Source organism: Neophocaena asiaeorientalis, unplaced genomic scaffold, assembly GCF_003031525.2.
Source record: "Neophocaena asiaeorientalis asiaeorientalis breed wild unplaced genomic scaffold, Neophocaena_asiaeorientalis_V1.1 scaffold345, whole genome shotgun sequence".
Classification (NCBI taxonomy): domain Eukaryota; kingdom Metazoa; phylum Chordata; class Mammalia; order Artiodactyla; family Phocoenidae; genus Neophocaena; species Neophocaena asiaeorientalis.
In genome coordinates, this window is record NW_020175181.1 from 2,976,630 (window position 1) to 2,996,699 (window position 20,070).

A 20,070-nucleotide genomic window follows, 5' to 3' on the forward strand; every position below is an offset into this window, starting at 1 on the left:
TAAAAAATCATATCAGCGGGATTACCAGAGTGTCCAATGACACTCAGTGGCTTCCTCCAACTTCAAAACTCTAAGAATGGTTAGACCTGCACCCATGGCCCATCCTGCCCTCTCCCGATAATTCATCTGCCCCAGCCTCAGGGGCCTCCTTGTACCATCCTGCCTCAGGGCCCTTGCACTTAATATTCCCCATCTGGAATGTTCCTCTCTGTATCCTCCAGGCTCCCATGCTCATTTCCCTAAAGCGTCTGCCCAAATGTCACCTAACTGTGGAGAACTTCCCTGACCATCATTCTCCTTTAATTTTCTATCCCTGATCTATTCCTCTTCGTAGCACTTTTTACCAACTGACATACTTTGTATGTGTCCACACTCTGTCTCCCTCACTCAAAGGTAAGTTCCTGGAGAGCAGAAGCCCGGGGACAGAACTGTTTGTCCCTGCCTATCCCGGAGCCTGAACAGGGTCTAACCTGTGGTGAGGAGGAGGGAGAAACAGTCATACCCATCTGCTGAATGAAGAAAGAGTGTGTGATTGGGAGGAAAGCGATCATGAATTTCAAAGTCGGTAAGAGGCTGACAGGCATTTAGCAAAAGGTCTCTGGGTTCTTGCAGGACATTCTCCTAGGAGGACTCGGGGAACGTTTCTATTGGAGAACCGTTGGCTCCAGTTCCTGAATCCTGCCCGGGATTCTGGGGTTGCTGCCACCTGCGGCTAGGAGCCAGGCTCACTGGGGCCAATCCCCCTCCAGGTGTGTGGGGGGGAGGGGGACTTTGGGCAGTGGGTAGCCTGGAATCAGGGCTCCTTCTGCCCTGCCCCTCCCTCCCTCTGGCCCCTAACCCCCTAAGCCCCGTTTGCTGTCTCCTGGCTTGGCCTGTGGCTAGTCCTGCATCTCCGAGGAGGGGCCAGGGGTGATCCTCTGTGGTTCTGGTGCGCGGCCAGGATAAGAAGCGCTGGCCCAGCTCTTTGCCTGGCAGCACGTGATGGCAGATCTTACAACTGCTGGCAGCCTCCGCGGACTCTGGACCGCTCACTCGGCAGCAACCCTGTCTTCACACCTCCTGCACGCTGCAGCCCTGCTTCTCCTTTGCTCTGCTTGCCTGATCCTAGTTTCTCGACTGATCTGTCCGCTTGATCAGAGCTACCCACAACCTGGGGCGACTGGAGGTCTGAAACAAGCAAAAACTCTCAAACACTAAACACATCATGCTTTTCAACATCTAGGCCACTTCCCCCAAGTTCCCTATTTCTAACCCAGCATCACCTGCCAGGCCCCCTGAGATATAATATTAGTTCCTTTGGATTCCTTCCTCTCCTTATCACTGATCCAGCCTCTGTCACGCTGATCTTTAATAACTAAAAAATCCACGGTTTACCACCTCCTCTGTGCAAAGCACTAGGCCAAGCAACTTTATACATATTTTGTATGCATAATACTCAAAACAAAACACTAAGGTTTGTACTGTTATTTTATAAAGAAGCAGGATCAGAGAGGTCAGATGCCCTGCCCAAAGTCACACAGCATGTGCCTTTCTTCAGTGAGGCTCCCCTAATTCTCCCATCACTTTCCCCAAAACACAGCCTCAACAATTTCTCAGGTTCATCTTGTGCTCTCCTTTGCCACAGCTACCATACTAGGACCCCTCCCTTACACCTGATATCCAGTCTTGTAAATGCCACTCAGCCAGTCTCCTTGCTTCAATTCATTCTCTAGGTAGTTTTGAAGCAAATCTTTGCTTGATTTAGTTTGCTTCACAGCTAAGCCGTTTGTCTGGCTCGCCATTACACTACACGTCAACCCTTCCACTTGGCATTCAAAGGATGCCCTGTAAAAGTGGGGGTCGTTCCGTCTTCATGTCCTGCCTCCTGGCACAGCTCTTGTCCAGCAGCCAGAAGCCACGTCAGAGTCCAGCTGTGAGAAGGGCTGGGTGGTCTGAGGAGCAGACTGCGGGAGCCATTCAGCCACGGAGAGCCCCACAGCTGCAGAGGAAAGGATGTTCAGGTGACAGGGACAGGGCAAAAACTGGAGACGGTGAAGGAGCAGGAAAGTCAGAGTCACGGTCCTGGGGGTCTTGAAGTCATCACACTGCGGGGGATGGGGGGTGCTGGCAGACCCCAGCACGTGCTGAGTCCTCATTAGAAGACCTTCATTAATGACATCCAACTCTAGGCATTACTTGCCCTCTGCCAGCTAACTTCTGTATACCCCTTGTACCATATTATCTTACCCAATCTTCTACCACTGCTTGCTCAGGCTGTTATTTCAGTGAATGGTATTTTCTCCCCCGCCCCACCACCAGATAAACTGTAAATTCCTCAGGTCTCATTTTCTTCTAACCTCAGTACAGTATTTGGAGCCCAGCAGGACTCGAGGAAAACTGTCATGACATGTGATGCCTTTGATCAGCGTGAGGTCCAGGGAAGTCACCTCCTCTCCTAGACCTTGGTTTCCTTTTTATAAACATCAATGCCATTATTCCCATTCACCAAGGAAAATGCCTTCTTGCTTAAAATAGTTCATATTTATTTTCTCAGCTTTACAATCCCCTTGTAAAGGCAAGGGCTGGACTTGCTCGTCCCTACCAAAGCAAACTGAATTCTTTTTAAACAATTTACAATAAAATTTAACCCAAGGCTAATGGCACTGACACTCCTTTCAAATGAATTGGAGGAAACAGAACAAAGTTCAGAGAGAAAGGGGCGTTAGGTTCAAGTACCTCCCGTGAGGACCAGGTCTTGTGTCCAGCTGATGTGAATTGAACTTCAGCACTTTGTACGGTACTCGCTGGGTAGGGTGGGGAAGAGGAAAAAGTTTAAATATATAGGTTCTGCCATCAAAGAACTTACTCTCTAGCTGGGGACATGAGACCCACCCACATTTAAAGTTGATGATGTGTCGCAATGAGACTAAGAAGTCCATAAAACTGAAGAAATCTCTGGGAGTTTGATGAGTCCAGGAAGGCTTCCTGGAAGAGGCAAGACCTGAGCTGGATCTCTATGGGTGGAAAGAGCTGGTAAGAACTGATGAACCCATGAAAGGAAAAGTCAACAGGACTTCAAAGGGAAAAATTTTAAGAAAACCATAAAGGTTCCCTTTTCTCTTTTTCCTTATTTCTGATTTTAAAAGGAATACATGCTTATATGTATACGAGTGTAAAATAGGAAAAAATAAAAATGAATGTAAGCATCACTTATAATCACACAATTTGTGATTATTAACCTTATAATGTATTTCTTCTGGTTTTTGTTTCTGTGTTTATACATATTTTGAAAATATGCACATAAAATTGGGATCATACAGTAAAGCATTAAAACCTATGCTCTTCTTATATTGTGAGCATCTACTGTCTCACTAAATATTTTTCAGAACCTCATTTTAATGGCTACTCACTATTCCATCTTTTGACAAGACCCTGATTTATTTAATCATTTCCCATTGCTGTTTCCAATTTTTCATTATTCTGAATGATGCAGTGATTTGCCCTTGATAATTAAAGCCAGGAATCGTACAGGCAGAGCCTGGTCTGGTTTTATTGGTGATAAGGAAACCAAATGGCGCCATGTGGCTGTGGGGACAGTAGTGCGGTGGAGGGGACATCTGTAGGGCCAGGACCCATCTCTCATTGTCCAGGGAAGATTCGGGATCGAAAGACCAAGAGGAGGTGCTGACACAAATGTGTTTGGGGAATGAGGCAGAGTCCGAGTTTCCAGACAGATTTTATTGGAAGTGGAATTAAACAGTAGCTGAATTCTCCGTGGGGAGACAGTTTGGACCAGATTGTGTCTGAATTCACAGACAACCAGTAGCTGTCATTAGCCTGACCTTTTGGAACTCCCTCACTTCCAATACACTCACTGCTTTCCGGCCAATCTTGGCTAATCTGATTGCCACCTTAACTGAGGGTGGGGGTTGAAAAACAGAGAAATGTGTCCAACTGATTTAATGTCAGTGCTTCTATTCTTTCCTAACTGTAAGCTGCCCTGGGCTTGGGTATCACACTTCCAGCGAGTAATAGGTAAAAATAAACAGAATGTTTTTCCATTTCTGGTCTCTTGGAAACACTAACAGCAGGAAAAATGTATCCCAACTATTTTCAGGACCCAGACAGCCTGACTTCCAACCTCAGTTCCAGCTCTCACAGCTGTGCACACTTAGGCAAGGTTTCAAGGTCTCTGCGACTCGGGGTACTCATCTGCAAAACGGGAACAACAGAACCTACTTCATAGGGCTGTGGTGAAGACTTGATAAGTGAACACAAGTGAGTTCTTAGAACTGTGCCTGGCATATAACAAGCACTCAGAAAATATTAGCTGTTATCATCATCGATATTACTATGGTAACTGTTATTAAAATCTCTTCCCTAACTTAGGAGAGAGAAGGCAAGATAGAATAAAATGGAATTTCAGAGCAAGAATGGCCCTTAAAGCCTTTTGGTCTCATTTTATACTTGGAGTGTGAAGCATAAACAGCTGTTAAAAAATCTAAATCCAAATCCAGGTAGACACACATCCCCTCTCGAATGCCCAAGGACAAATCTCTGAGTAGAAACACAACTGAGCAGGGGTCATTCTGACCAGCGGCAGCAGCTACCGTGTTTTCAGTTGGTCTGTGCCAGGCACCACCCTAAGTGATTCACCTGCATTCATTCATTTACTTTTTACAAAAGTCTATGAGGTTGATACAGGTATTCTTGTTTTACAGATGGCACCAAACAAAGGCTCTTATCCAGCTTGTTGACTTGTAAATTAAAGCACTGAGGTCTCAGTCCTCAAATACCATATACTGTGGATAGGTAAAAATAGAAACGAAAATGTATTCAACAGGAATGTGGACCATGTAATCAGCAGCATTCTAATTAAATGTCACACATACACAGAGCAGGATTGCTGAGAGATGGAATTGGAACACGTCAGAGGAGACTAATTTTGAACATTATTTATAAAAGGATTCCATTCAGTTGTGAGAAAAAGAGGGCTTTCCATGTAGCAAGAGGGTAGAAAGAAAACACTGACATTTCCTGAGTGCCTATTTGATCATGTGTCTAACTTAAGCACTACAGTTTTTAAAAAATCCCATGAGATGTTATCACTCTACAGGGGAGAAAACCAGAGCTCAGAGAGGTTAGTTAATTTGCCCAAGAGCGCTCAGGGCGCAGGGAACAGGGCCAGGAACAGAACAAGGAAGGCCCTCTGACTTCAGAGCAATAGTATGTATGACGATTTGAAGCAAGAGTAATTATGGTAGGCAGGGATATGAAGAAAATGTGCTCAAGTAGAAAAAGATAATTTCTAAGATGGATTATTTTTAAAAAGTCATGTATAACTGATGATGAAATCTGGACCAGCTCTGTGGATTGTACCAATGTCAGTTTCCTGGTATTGATACCGAACTATTGTTGTACAAGATGGTAACATTGGGGCTTCCCTCATGGTGCAGTGGTTAAGAATCCGCCTGCCAATGCAGGGGACACGGGTTCGATCCCTGGTCCAGGAAGATCTCACATGCCGGGGAGCAACTAAGCCCATGTGCCACAACTACTGAGCCTGTGCTCTAGAGCCTGTGAGCCACAACTACTGAAGCCCACGTGCCTAGAGCCCATGTTCCAGAACAAGGGAAGCCACAACAATGAGAAGCCCGCGCGCAGCAACGAGGACCCAAAGTGGCCAAAAATAAATAAATAAATAAATAAATTTTTTTAAAAAGATGTTAACCTTAGAGGAGGCTGGGTGGAGCATACAGGGGCCCCACCCTGCACGTTTCTTTGCAATTACCTATGAATCTATACTTCAAAATAAGAAGTTTTTTAAAAGGTGGCATATAACAATGAGTGGAGGTGGTAACTGGCAGAAGAACTCGACAGAGAACTCTGATCTACTCATGGGGGGCACAAGAACCAGTGTCATGCCAGAGCCTCTCCCACAGCCTCAACTGTGGGACAAATAAGGTTTGCCAACACACATATTGAATACCTATTATGGGCCTCAGTTGTACCCAGGGCTTCCTGGGGATATGAAGCATTAACAAGACTTAGGTCTGGCTTTCGCGGCTCTTACAGTCTAGCTGCAGAGAAAAGGCACAATCGCTTAATAAAATATAAGCCGGCCTAGGTGTACTGATGTTTCTTAAGGAAAGTTTCATGTGTTATAGCGACTCAAAGGAGAGTGCGTGGGCTTCCCTGGTGGCGCAGTGGTTGAGAGTCCGCCTGCCGATGCAGGGGACACGGGTTTGTGCCACGGTCCTGGAAGATCCCACATGCCGCGGAGCGGCTGGGGTTCATAGTGCATGCTGCTTAGGCTGGTTGGTTAAGGAGGACTTCTTGGGGGTGGTAGGATTTAGGTAGAGCCTTAAAGGATGTGTAGGGGAGGGGGAGGGACAGTCCAGGCAAGAGAAACTGTTAAGTAAAAGATTATGTGTAGACATGGCTTTGGAGCCTAAGCTTGCCTGGGAGCTAGCTCCTTGCCATCTAGCTGTCAGTGTAGAATGGGCATTCAATAAAATTGTTGAATAACTTAAATAATATTCACAGAAAACAATTTTAAAAGATTCATCCTCAGTATTGTTACTCCAAATAGGAATTGTATCACATAGATACAGTTTTGTGTTTTATAGCATAGAAAGAACATGCTTTGGAATTAAGCAAAACTGGGACTATGAGCTGTGTGACCTCAGGTCATCCAAGCCCTCTGTTGGTTTCCTCATCTGTGGGAGATGAGTAAGGCACCTAGCATGAGCTGGTACACAGTAGGTGCTCCATAAATGTGAACTCTCTGGTCCCTTCACCCTATTTCATAAGCATTTTTCCTGTTGCTGAATTGTCGTCATAATCACCATTGTTAATGTGGCTTAAAATTCTAGGGAGAAGATCTATACAATCATTTACTGAACTGTTTCCATATCATTTGACATTTATCTTGTTTATACTTTGATGCTTTAAAAATAATGTTGGGACTTCCCTGGTGGTCCAGTGGGTAAGACTCCGTGCTCCCAATTCAGGGGGCCCCGGGTTCAACCCCTGGTCGGGGAACTAGATCCCGTATACATGCCACAACTAAGTCTGCATGCTGCAACTAAAAGATCCCACATGCAACTAAAGATCCCACACGCCTCAACTAAGACCCAGCACAGCCTAAATAAATAAATAGATAAATATTGGAAAAACAATAATGTTGAAATGAGTGTGTATACATTACAGCTTTTTTCACTTTCTGGATTATTTCCTTAGGATAGATTTCCAGAAATTGAGTCAAGAGGTATGAATATTTTTAAGACTCAAGAATGTGAACTGCCTCTTCAGGGACAGGAAATGGCCAAGGGTAGATGGAGAGGAGGTTCCAAACAGAAGGCTCTCAAGTCCTTAGGACACAAGAAGCTCTGACTGCCCAGCAAGGACTCCAGACTATATCTTGTAGGTGAGAGAGAGTTATTTAAGGGTTTATTGAAAAGGAGGTATAAGAGGATGAAACTAGTGTATTCTAGGAAGACCAAGCAAGAGTAATCTGGCCATTGGAATATGTCCCCAAGACATAGGGAAATACGGGTGGTGGGAAAAGAAAGAGAAAGGAAGAGCCAGATGGGCCAAATCTGAAAGAGAACAGTGTACAGCTGTGAATGACAGCACAGAGAGGGGACGGGAGTCCAGAGCTTAGAATTAGTGACAGAAACGGGGATGCCTCACCCTCAATGGTGGCTCCCTGCCCACATTGGTCCTGGAAATGGGATCAGAAACTCTTCCTGCCACTGTGGAATGACAGTATCGATAACATCACATCACCACAGTGACTCGCGAGGTTTGGGACCAGCCATGAGAAAGAAGGTAGATTGGGGCCAGAGTCTGAAGACTGCCCAGTAAAATCAATGCACCAAAAGCCGATTACAAATCTGGAGGGCAAACAACAGAGAGAAGCCTTCCAGAATCAGCATTCTGTTTTTCAGATATCTACTAACCATAAGCCCAGCATACACTGCCACCACGACGTCTGTCAACAAAGGAACGCAGTGAAACTTAGCCAGCTGGCTGAAATGTATTTGAATAAATAATTTAAGTGCAAACCTCACTGGCATACTTTTGAAGACTAGGTGACAGCATGGAAAATTTCCTAGGATGGAGTGTTTAATAAGAAAGGTATATATGTGCTAAACTATATCCACAGTATGGCCCAAGCTATGAAAATTATGATTAAATTAGGACAAGAGATGTGGAGAAAGGAAAACAGCTTGACCTGTTGGTATATCAAACCACAGTGAATTTTCTCCTTTGTTTTCATTTCCACGAATGCTGCATGGATATTTGCAATTCCCCCGCCCTGATCTTTTCTGTAAGCCTGGTGAGCAGGGCCTGTTCCCTCTGAGCCTCTGCTCCCCTCTCCTGTGCTCACCTGCACTCCTCTCTGTCCCCAGCTCTTTGTTGGACAGGGGCCCATTCCCACTCCTGGCTGTGGTGGGACATTTCTAACTGAAAGGGTGTTACGGGCTGTTTACCACTTTCTTCCTCCGTTCTTCAACCCAGCTCAGCCATCACTACCTCCTCCAGGGTTGAATTTTAAATCACCACTGGGAAAAAAACTTGGTGTGGAATCTTTAATAATTTTTATTTCAGGGCTTCCCTGGTGGCGCAGTGGTTGAGAGTCCACCTGCCGATGCAGGGGACACGGGTTCGTGCCCCGGTCTGGGAAGATCCCACATGCCGCGGAGCGGCTGGGCCCGTGAGCCATGGCCGCTGAGCCTGCGCATCCAGAGCCTGTGCTCCGCAACGGGAGAGGCCACAACAGTGAGAGGCCCGCGTACCGCAAAAATAAAGTAAAATAAAATAAAATTTTATTTCAGCATGCTTTGAAATTGGGGGGGTGGGGGGAGTATTGCATGAGATACACTCTGACCACCAGAAGCAGGCAACAGCTTCTCTTCTCACTTTAATTTACACTGACTCCCAGCCATTCCCAAGGCCTGGACCTCCTTTCCCTCATTTCAAAAGTGACTCCGGTGCAGATCGTACAATGAATCTTTGTTTTACTCATTGCTCAACATCTAATATCCAATGCAAGCAAATACATGGACCTTTAATCCCATTTATCTTATATTTGTGTCCCAAGATGGGTCTAATGATCACAGTTTGGGAACTCGAAATATGAGGCACTTGACATTCCAGATTGTCCTCAAGTCTGCAGTGAACTCAGCTCGCAGAGGAATGCTGTCTGTGTCTGTCACCTTCAAATTGTTATTAATGTCTCAGTATTTTCAGAGCTCATCACAGCCTGTTTGATAAAATCTAGGTTTCAGCTTCTCAGCATGGGGAGTGAGAACAAAGATCAGAGTAGATCACGGCTGCCAGCTTCCTACAAAAAAGTAATAATATTAACGGCTCCCCTGCACTGTCTCAGACACAGGGGCTTGTAGGACATGTCGGCCCTGACCCTGCATGTTCTGTCCAGGAGAACCAGGGCTGGGAGGACCACAGATGGAATATTGGTACTTTTCCTCCCCTTGGTTCACAAATCCCATTCTCAGTACCTGCACCTGCTCAGATGCACAAGAAAGCAGGTAAGAATGGATTGGTGGCTTTGTTTGGAAACAACCTAAATGTTCATCAATAGGAGACTGGCTAAACAGACCAGGGAGCATCCATGCAACGGACACTGTACAGCAGCTGAAATGAGTAAAGCAGAGCCGAGAGCACCACTATGATAGCTCTTCAAACACACTGCTAATTTAAAAGGAGGCTGCAGAACTCATATGGCATGATGACATTTGTGTGAAACACTTACTGGCCCAACAAACTTGGCACATATGCAAATGTGTGTGTGAAATATACGCTGTAAATGCACAAAGAGAGACCCACAAGGACACACAGTGCAGGGTCATCAGTGGTTACCTCCAGCGTGGGATGAGGAGATGAGGTAGCCACCAGTCACTCGTGGTTATTTAAACTAATCAAATTTAAAATTCAGTTCCTTGGACACACTAGCCCCACTGTATGTGGCTACCTTACTGGACAGCGCAGATAAAGAATACTTGCATCCGACTTAGAGCCTTAGTTTTTAGTTGAATTTCCTCCCCCAACAAAAATGTTTTATGTACTCCTCACTTAATTTAAAATAGATATAATTTAAATTTTTTTCCCATTTTCTCTTCGGGGTGAAACACCTCACAAAGCCTGATGCGCATAATTTTCTGCTCAAAGATTTGGAATCCAAGAGTTTAAAACACACACACACACACAGAGGGACTGTTTTCTGTATTTGGTTCTTGCTGGAGCTGATTCAAGACCTGGCAGTCATCTCATTTATTCACGCACACACCAGGCATGCAACACAAATGCATCGAGTCCATTAGATGTAGATGAAGAAAAAATAATAATAAAACCAGGATGCATGAGTCCCTGTCCTCTTGGGCATGGGCTCAAGCAGCCATAACAAAAGGACAAGTGTCACTTGAGTCAGAGAGCCAGCGTGCTGGGACGTCAGAGGGTGGAGGTGTCATTTCAGTTTAGGTGCTTCCCAATGGAAATGAGGTACAGATAATGTGTTGACAAAGAGGAGAGAGGAGGGCTTTCCAGGCAGTGGGAACAGCATCTGCAAAAGCTCGGAGGAGCGATGTCCAAGAGAGCCTTCCGAGAGAAGTCAGCGGGCCAGTCTGTCCAGGGCAGTGTGAGGGCAGCTGGGGTGTCAGGGAGGGGCCGGGTGGTGAGATGCCCTGGATGCCAGGCCAAGAGGGGAGAACTGTCATTATACTAACAGCCACGTCATCTTTGATTGTGCCTTAGAATGTGTAAGGAATCTACTTCCAGTGAATAGATGGATGGGGCGTTGCTGGGCGGCCACAAAGAATGTGACAGCCCTGGCAGAGGAGCAGGACAAGGCCTTGAAGTAGGAATGAATGTCCAGCTGGAGGTGTGACAAACGTGGGGAAGTCACACAGGGTGAGTGTGCGACCCGGACCGGCAGGGTGGGGCATATTCAGTCTCCAGCCCGTGGCGAAGCAGAACTAAATGGAAAGGGAAATCAAGAAGAAGCAGAGGCTTCTGATGGGTGTCTCACTGGCCCCAGAGCCAAGGGATGATATTTGGGATCAAGACCAGAGATGGGGTGAGTGGAACGCAGGCTAAGCTCGGCCTCTCTCCCTTCCTTTACATGTGAGGGCCACCAAACAGAGTTGACAGCTGAGGGGCAAGTGGAGGGGCTTTCTAGGGGCGACGATAGAGACAGGAATGGCCGGGCCTCACGGCATCTGCACAGCGCCCGCGATCACAGAGGGAGGTGAGGACCCGGAGGGCACCGTGTCACGGCAGTTTGAGCGGGGGAGGTGAGTTTCAAAAAGTGAAAGTGGTCAGGAGAGGAAAAAACCAGCAAGAACGGAGAAGGCGAAGGCAAAGGGCTCGGTAATCAGGCCTCCACTGGTGACCTTCTGGACAGGTTTTCAGTAGAGGTGACCGTGGAATCTCAAATAGAGCGAGTCAAGTGGGGAATGATTACTAAGGGAAGAGGAGAGGCGTAATCTCAGCTTCCGTGATTGCGGGTTTAGAAGCGTCAGAAAATATTATATGAAACACTGATTTAAAGATGACACCACCACCGGCAGTGCTTGGCTCGCCTCTGCCTGGGTCACGGGGACACGTGGCTTTGACAGGCTCAGCCTCCACCAGGTGTGAATAATGGACAAACTCCAGGCTGCTTCTACTATCAGAAGCAGCGTAGGACCCCAGGCGGGTGAACTTCCCAAGTGGCCCTGAGACCTCCTGCTTCCAGTGTAGCCTTAGGACCCTGGAGGTATTCTGTAACTTTGATGATAGAATTACTGCTAACAGAGCATTGTTGGCATTTTATAATTTAATTGGTTCTCACTTTATAAACTCTGTTTATCAGTATAAGCAGTGTATTGTTTACATATATGGAAGGAAGTAATTTGTGGGCCTTCAAAACCCAGGGAATCCTAATAAATGAGATCAAGGGTGGGGTGGGGTGCGGTGGGAGGTTAATACCTATGTGCATGGCTGTCTGTAAGGTGTTCTGAGCTCATTGTGGGAATTCATTCATCTGAAATTTATCCATCTGAATACCTACCACTTGGCATATTGAGGCATTCAATTTTTTTTTTTTTTAAGAACACATGAACCAGGGGAATTTCCTGGTGGTCCAGTGGTTAGTACTTGGGGCTTTCACTGCCAGGGCCCGGGTTCAATCCCTGGTCGGGGAACTAAGATTCCGAAAGCTGCATGGTGTGGCCAAAAAAAATAATAAAATTTAAATAAATAAATAAATACAATAGGATTTAAAAAAAAAAAGAACACATGAACCATGGGGGTAAGGTTTCCAGTGGATAACTCCCGCCCTCAAAGAGTTTGCAGCATAGGGAGTAGAATCCATCACATGAAAACAATTAGAGTGCTTGAAATTTCACTGCTGATTTGGTTTAAGTTTGGAGCTAAGAACTGGAAACCAGGACTCAGGATTTATACCATGAATGCTTTCCCCATTCCCATAATATGTCCAGTTTCCTACTGTGGTCACCAGGCAGCCTATAAAAAGCAAGGTTACTCACCTCTAGCTTTCCAAATGAACACAGTATCAAATATAGAAACCAGAGGAAGCTTCATTGTTATGGAGCCAAAATGATTGAGAGCAAGTGTGAGTGCTTTAAATATACAGATGAACTAACAGATTTAAGACACAGACTCTTAAAGGCTAAGATTCCAAGATCAATCATTCAAAAGGTCAAATATACAATCAGAGAATCTGTCACAGCATGAGCAGTGGTGATGGAACACAAAACAGGCACATGCCCAGAGCTGCTAAAAGATAAAGTCAGGATCAGGGTGACCATGGTGCCAGAGGGGACTTTCAGAAGCAACACTTTTGAAATGCAAAACAGAATTAGGAGCAAGCACCAGAATTTGGCAAAAAAAAAAAAAAAAAAAAAAAAAAAAAAAAAAAAAAAAAAAAAAAAAAAGCAAAACAAGTGCTAGGTTGAGTCACACTAAAAATGCCAAGTAAGCATCAGGCCAAGCACAGCCAAGACCCATTTTTAATGAGGCAGTTCTAGTGCGCATGGGCATACTGAGTATATACCTGCACAAGGAAGAAAGTCCCTCCAGCAGGTTCTGCCCACATTGCAAGAAGCAAAAAGCAGATAGTCTGAGAAAGCAGCTAAGCAGAGTGGGTCCTGAAAGCAGAAACCCAGCTGGCCAGGGACAGCTTCTTAAAAAGCTCTGAATGATGAGTGGAGATTGCCAGCTTCAAATCAGATCTTCAGCCTCTGGAGGGGTGGCTGTTACTGCTATGTTGTCATTAAAAAGGATCTGTTGATAGTAAAATACGTATTACAACCCCTCCTATTAACATCAACATCAGCTAACATTAAGCCCTCATTATGCATCAGGAACTGTTAAGAGGTTTGAATGAACTGTTTGATTCAATCCTCCCAATAGCACTGAGGTGGGATCTATGTCCCCATTTTACAGATGAGGAAAATGAGGCTTAGGACACACAGTTGAGAAACTTATCCAAAGTCACACAACTGTTACTTGGGGTAGTGGGATTCAAACCCAGGCCTATCTGACTATAGCATCTTCACACTTAACCCCAGGGCTGCAAAGGAGACACTGAGATTTATTCACTTCCACGTGCCATTGAAAAAAAAATCCATTTTTAGCTAGGGAGATGTAGGTCTTTGTGCAGAGATATCACAAACCAGCACATGATTAAGAAACAGGTGAATAATAAGGCCATTAAAGGCTATGCATTCTTAGGAGAAGGACATCACTGTGAGGTCACAGAAGCCCCAAGGAGGAAATGGAAAAATCAATCCTGCGCACACACCCAGCTCTGCTCAGCCACCCTCCGTGCTGGTCCTGGTGCTGAGACGGGCACCAGCAGGCCTGGTCAAGCCAGGCTTTGTTCTGCCATTTAAGGTCCAACAAGAGTCAGCAGTGCCCATGGCAGTGCTCCAAAGGCCTTGCACCAGATGGCCCTCCTTACGGGCCCTCTGCCCCCTGCCCTGCCAGCACCATCAACCTCCCAGCTGCCAACGCCGGCCTGGACTTCCTGGGTCAGCTTCTTCCGCTCGCTGCTCAGCACGAGTTTTCTAGCAGCATGCGCCCCACCCAGCAGCTCTCAATGAGCACTTTTCCTGGGGTGCTGGGGACCTTGCTGGGCTTCGGGTGACAGCCCGGTGCTGGCTGGCACGGGTCCCTGGCTGTCTTCTGGCACACCAGCTGCCAGCAGTGCAAAACAGACCTGCGATTGTTTGCATGCATGTTTTCTTTCCCTGGGTTTCCTGCTGTCTTATTGCAATAGAACTAACATGCAGTATACGCACAGATCTTACCAGTTCAGTGCCTTGAGTTTCGACAACTGCTTATACACTTGTGTAACCACCACCCAAAGAAGAGAGAGAACATTTGGGATGTCCCCAGAGGGTTACCCTTCCCAGTCAAGCCCCTCACCCAACCACTATCTGATTTCTAACTTCTATCATCACTGATTTGTTTTTGCATGTATTCTTGCCTAATCATACCTAAAACATAATGAGAAGATGTTAGATAACCATCCACAGGCCTTTGATGGTGAAAAACACTTTGGATTATATTTAGTTCTGCCATTAAAACACATGCTCACTACACAAAACGTAAAAAAATACCAAATAGTTTTTTTGTTTGCTTTTTGTGTTTAAAAAAAATTTTTTTTTAATTTTTATTGGAGTATAGTTGACTTACAATGTTTTTAATTTATTTATTTATTTTTGGCTGCGTTGGGTCTTCGTTAACGCGCCCGGGCTTCCTCTAGTTGTGGCGAGCAGGGCCTACTCTTCGTTGTGGTGCGCAGGCTTCCCACTGCGGTGGCGGAGCAGGGGCCCTAGGTGCGCACGGGCTTCAGTAGTTGGGGCATGCGGGCTCAGTAGTTGTGGCGCACGGGCTTAGTTGCTCCGCGGTATGTGGGATCTTCCTGGACCAGGGCTCGAACCGTGTCCCCTGTATTAGCAGGCAGATTCTTAACCACTGTGCCACCAGGGAAGTCCCTGTCTTACTATGTTGTGTTAGTTTCAGGTGTACAGCAAAGTGAATTGGTTATACATATACATATATCCACTCTTTTTTAAGATTCTTTTCCCATATAGGCCATCACAGAGTATTGAGTAGTTTCCTATGCTATACACTAGGTTCTTATTAGCTATTTGTTTTATATATAGTAGTATGTATATGTCAATCCCAATCTCCCAATTTATGCCTCCCCCCCATCCCCTGGTAACCATAAGTTTGTTTTCTACATCTGTAACTCTACTTCTGTCCAAATAGTTTTCATTTTTTGTTAGTTTTTAATAAATTTATTTATTTTATTTATTTTCGGCTGTGTTGGGTCTTCGTTGCTGCGCGCAGGTTTTCTCTAGTTGCAGAGAGCGGGGGCTCCTCTTTGTTGCCATGCGTAGGCTTCTCATTATGGTGGCTTCTCTTGTCGCAGAGCGTGGACTCTAGGCACATGGGCTTCAGTAGTTGTGGCTTGCGGGCTCTAGAGCACAGTCTCAGTAGTTGTGGCGCATGGGCTTAGTTGCTCTGAGGCATGTGGGATCTTGCTGGACCAGGGCTCGAACCCGTGCCCTGGCAGGCGGATTCTTAACCACTGCGCCACCAGGGAAGCCCCCAAATAGTTTTGGAAAGAAAGTTTAAAAATCATCTGGGATCCTATCACTCAGAAATAACCACTGTTAGTATTCTAGAGGGTTTCTTTCAGGGCTAGTGTACATGCACTGATGACAGGCTGGCTTTCTAGCGTGGCATTAGCTTTTTTTATAAATAAATAAAGCTTGCTGCTGCTGACCTCAGAGCAGGCCACTTAGAGTTGCCTGTTGTGAGAGGCAGCTTCACCAAAAATCAACCTGCAATTTCAAGCGCCAACTCTTGTGGTTCATTTGGGGCCGACATCTGAATTCACTGCTTGTTTTCTGCAGAGGAATGTGTCTGGCACTTTTTTTTCCACTGGCAGTCACATGACCTCTCCTGGTACCTCAGTTTCACTGCTCAGAAGGACAGGGTCTAGCTCCTTGAGACGCACCTTCCCCCACAAGGTGAATAATGCATTTGCCATTAAATCAGACCATTTGTAACAGAAGCTCCAAATTTGATAATCATTCCTCCAGCCACTTTCACAAAAATGCAGTCACAGACATGCCCTTGATATTATTCAAATTTTCTTCCTTTGAAAGATGGCACTTTAATAATATTCTTAATTTAAGTTGGAGTTTTCTAAAGATCCCAAGATTATGATGGTGTCAGTTTCTGGGTCTCCTTTTATATACACCCCAAGCAACAAGGTGACGAACGCTAGGTCATCAGCCTAGCCTTATTTATGCTCCAGAACTCTTTTTATCTTGCAAAACTCTGTACCCATTAAACAACTCTCCATACCCATCCCCTCAGCCCCTGCTGACCTCTATTCTATGAAGTTGACTACTCTAGGTACCTCATATAAGTGAAATCACACAGGGTCTGTTGTTCTGTGACTCGCTTATTTCACTTAGCAAAACGTCCTCAGGGTTTATCCATTTTGTGGCATGTGTCAGGATTTCCTTCCTTTTTAAGGCTGCATAATATTCTACTGCGTGTATATACCACATCTTGTTTATCCATTCATCTGTCAAGATATAATTAGGTGGCTTCTACTTTGGGCCATTTTGCATAATGCTGCTATGAGCATGGGTGTACAAATATCTTTTTGAGGCCCTGTTTTCACTTCTTTTGGTATATATCTAAAGACAGAATTATTGGATCATACAGTAGTTCTGTTTTTATTTTGAAAAACTGCCATAACCTTTTCCATTCCCACCGGCAGTGCACAAGGATTCCAGTTTCTCCACACCCTTGCCAACATTTGTTATTTCCTGTTTTTTTGATAATAGCCATCCTAATCAGTGTGAAATAGTATCTCATTGTGGTTTTGATTTGCATTTCCCTAATAATTAGCGACATTGAGCATCTTTTCATGTATTTGTTGGCCATTTGTATATTGTCTATGAAGAAATGTCTATTCAAGTCCTTTTCCCATTTTTAACCAAGTTGTTATTCTGTTGTTGAGTTGTAGGCATTCTTTATATATTCTGGATAGAAATCCCTTATCAGATATATGATTTGCAAATACTCTCTAGGTTGCCATCCTGTGGGTTGCCTTTTCACTCTGTTGATAGTATCCTTTGGTGCACCAAAGTTTTAAATTTTGATGTGGTCCAATTAATAATGGCATTTTAAACGAGTCCACTTGGACTAGAAGAGAAAACAGTGTTGGGGAAAAAACCCAGACCTCGTTCTTTTCTTAGTTATGCCACTCACTGTTGCCAAGTATGGGCTCTAGGCTCACGGGCCTCAGCAGCCGTGGCACGCGGGCTCAGTAGTTGTGGCTCTTGGGCTCTAGAGCACAGGCTCCATGGTTGCGGCGCACGGGCTTAGTTGCTCCATGGCACGTGGGATCTTCCCGGACCAGGGCTCGAACCCGTGTCCCCTGCATTGGCAGGCGGATTCCTAACCACTGTGCCACCAGGGAAGCCCCTGCACCAAAGTTTTAAATTTTGATGTGGTCCAATTAATAATGGCATTTTAAACGAGTCCACTTGGACTAGAAGAGAAAACAGTGTTGGGGAAAAAACCCAGACCTCGTTCTTTTCTTAGTTATGCCACTCAGTGAGCTGGATGACCTTGGACAAGGCATTTAATTTCTCTGAACTTTATTATCTTTACATGAAAATTGGAGAGGGGAAAAGAACACTTACCACACAGGATTTTTGTGAAATGTGAATGTACATAGAGCAAGAATCATAGCATCCAAAACTTGGAAGGCACACACCTCTTATCCATGCCTACCCCAGCATACTTGTCAGGAGCATCATTTCATTCAACAGGACCCCAGGACAGACACTGTTTGAATTAACCAAGGGATCATTATCCTGGTCTTATCAGTGAGGAAATGGATGCTTGGCCAGGTTACATAAAGAACCCAAGACCCCAGTGCCTACATTACCACTGGGATCTCCTGCTGTGGATGCACCCACAGTCCCTGCTGTCTCACCCACAGGACAGACCAGTCACCCCAACCCAGGTGCAGACGTAAGAACTGAGAAACCCTTCAAGACCATCCAGTCTGGCTCTCCCAACTTACAGATGGTGAACCTAAATCTGACGGAGGTTGAGAATCTTCCCCAGATTCACACAGCAACAGAGCCTGAATCACCCTGACGGCCAACGCTCCCTCCCAGTGCAGAAATGAATGTCCTTGAGGAAACAGAAGGGAGGCCTTGTATGATGTCCAGCACCACCCACTCCTCTCCAGAACACTCAGCCCTGTTCTGCTCCAACAGTGTTGTCTGGGGGAGAAGAGGACATTCCCAGCAGTGCTAGGGAATGTCTTTGGGGTGAAATTTCTCAAGATAGTCAGACAATCAGACATGTTTACTCTATTTAGCAGCCCCTGGGCCCAGGCCTGCTACAAGGACCATGCCCCTATCAGGGGTTTGAGGGAAGCAATGGGACGACCCTGGTATTTTTTCCCTTTTCTACTCTACCTGTATAGGAACCTCAGCCAAAGTCAGCACACCTGCTATTCCAGGTGCCCCCGAACTCTAGCCCTGAGACCAAAGGTACACAAGGGTGCAGAGTGCTTTATCCAGGAACATTCTGGCCAAGTGCTTCGAGAAACAGACATGTCATTGCCTTTGCCTCAAAAGGCCTTTTCATCTTTCTTGTTTTGTGAAAGAATACTGCACAGACAATATGAATGGAAATCAAAATAAAGATTTACCCATAATTATGCCACTAAGTAACCTTCCTTTTTGAAGACAATGATTGCAACATTTATTCCGAGCTCTACAAACCAAGAAAGAAATATGTAAGAATGACTCTCTAACTGCCCTAACCATCTCATTGGTGGGCCAAGTGGTTACTTCTCATCATTAACACCACTGAAGTCTGGAGGAAAAGCCAAATGGTTATATTCTGGCGTATTCTTTATGCTCTACAAAATTATGATCGATGCGGGAAGGCACAGTAAGTTGTCACTACAGGATTCTCTCTGTTCTTAGAGAGATTCCCCAGCCCACCATCACTGGTACCTTGGAAACTTGGGCTGCTAGGTATGTACCTATGGTTGGATGAATGACACATACAGTTATTTTATAGTGTGATGCAAATATCTGAGGTCTTACTACAAAGATCTCCCCTAGATGCTAGGAAAAACGAAGATTAAGGTAGAGGTTGTGTCCTCAAGAGGTTCACAGATCTAGTGTGTAAAGGAATAAATGACATTCAGTTTGACAAATACATGAAAAAAATAACAGCCAAGTATAAGATACAGTGGGGACACAAAGAAGGCTTGGTGAAGGCTGCACAGCTCTGGGTTTTTTCAGTATCTATCCTGTATGACTCAGCTCTAGGAACATACCTCCTGCACAAGTAGTACGAAGCTAGGAGGTGCTGGGAATGCATCGCTTTATGACAAGCAGTGCCTTTCTAAGAGATCTTCACCCAAGGTCTTTATAAATGTTCTTGTAACTTAGGACTTATGATTTATAAATGTTATTTCACGTATTACTCACCTGAAAAGAAAGTTGGGACATGGAGAGAAATTGTTCTGAATAGTTATGATGAAGCTTGGAGCCCTGCCAGGCTAAGAATCTAAGACTCCTGGCTCCCAGATGCTTGAATTTATCTGGGTCCTTCTGTAGGAAGGACAAATGAGAAAGTTAGCATTTGAGCCCAGGAATCCTAATTCTCAGATTTATAGGCAAACTACAGCATGTGAATTAGGGCACTGAGCTTCAAAGTCCTCATCAGGCACCCATATTCCTAGACGTAAAGCCACAACTAAACTATGTAAAATCTACTGAAGCATTCAGTTTGGAATTCTCTTGTGGTGAAATTTGCCGTTTGGCATAAGGCACATGTAATTGCCATCAGGTACAAAAGCAGTGTTTTAATCTCACATGCAGTTCTGTGAACACTCGCTTAAGAGACAATGGAGAATGAACTTCAACCAGCTGCATGACCTTGGGCAAATTATTGGTCTTCTGAATCTCTGTGTCCCCAGCTCAACCACAGGTG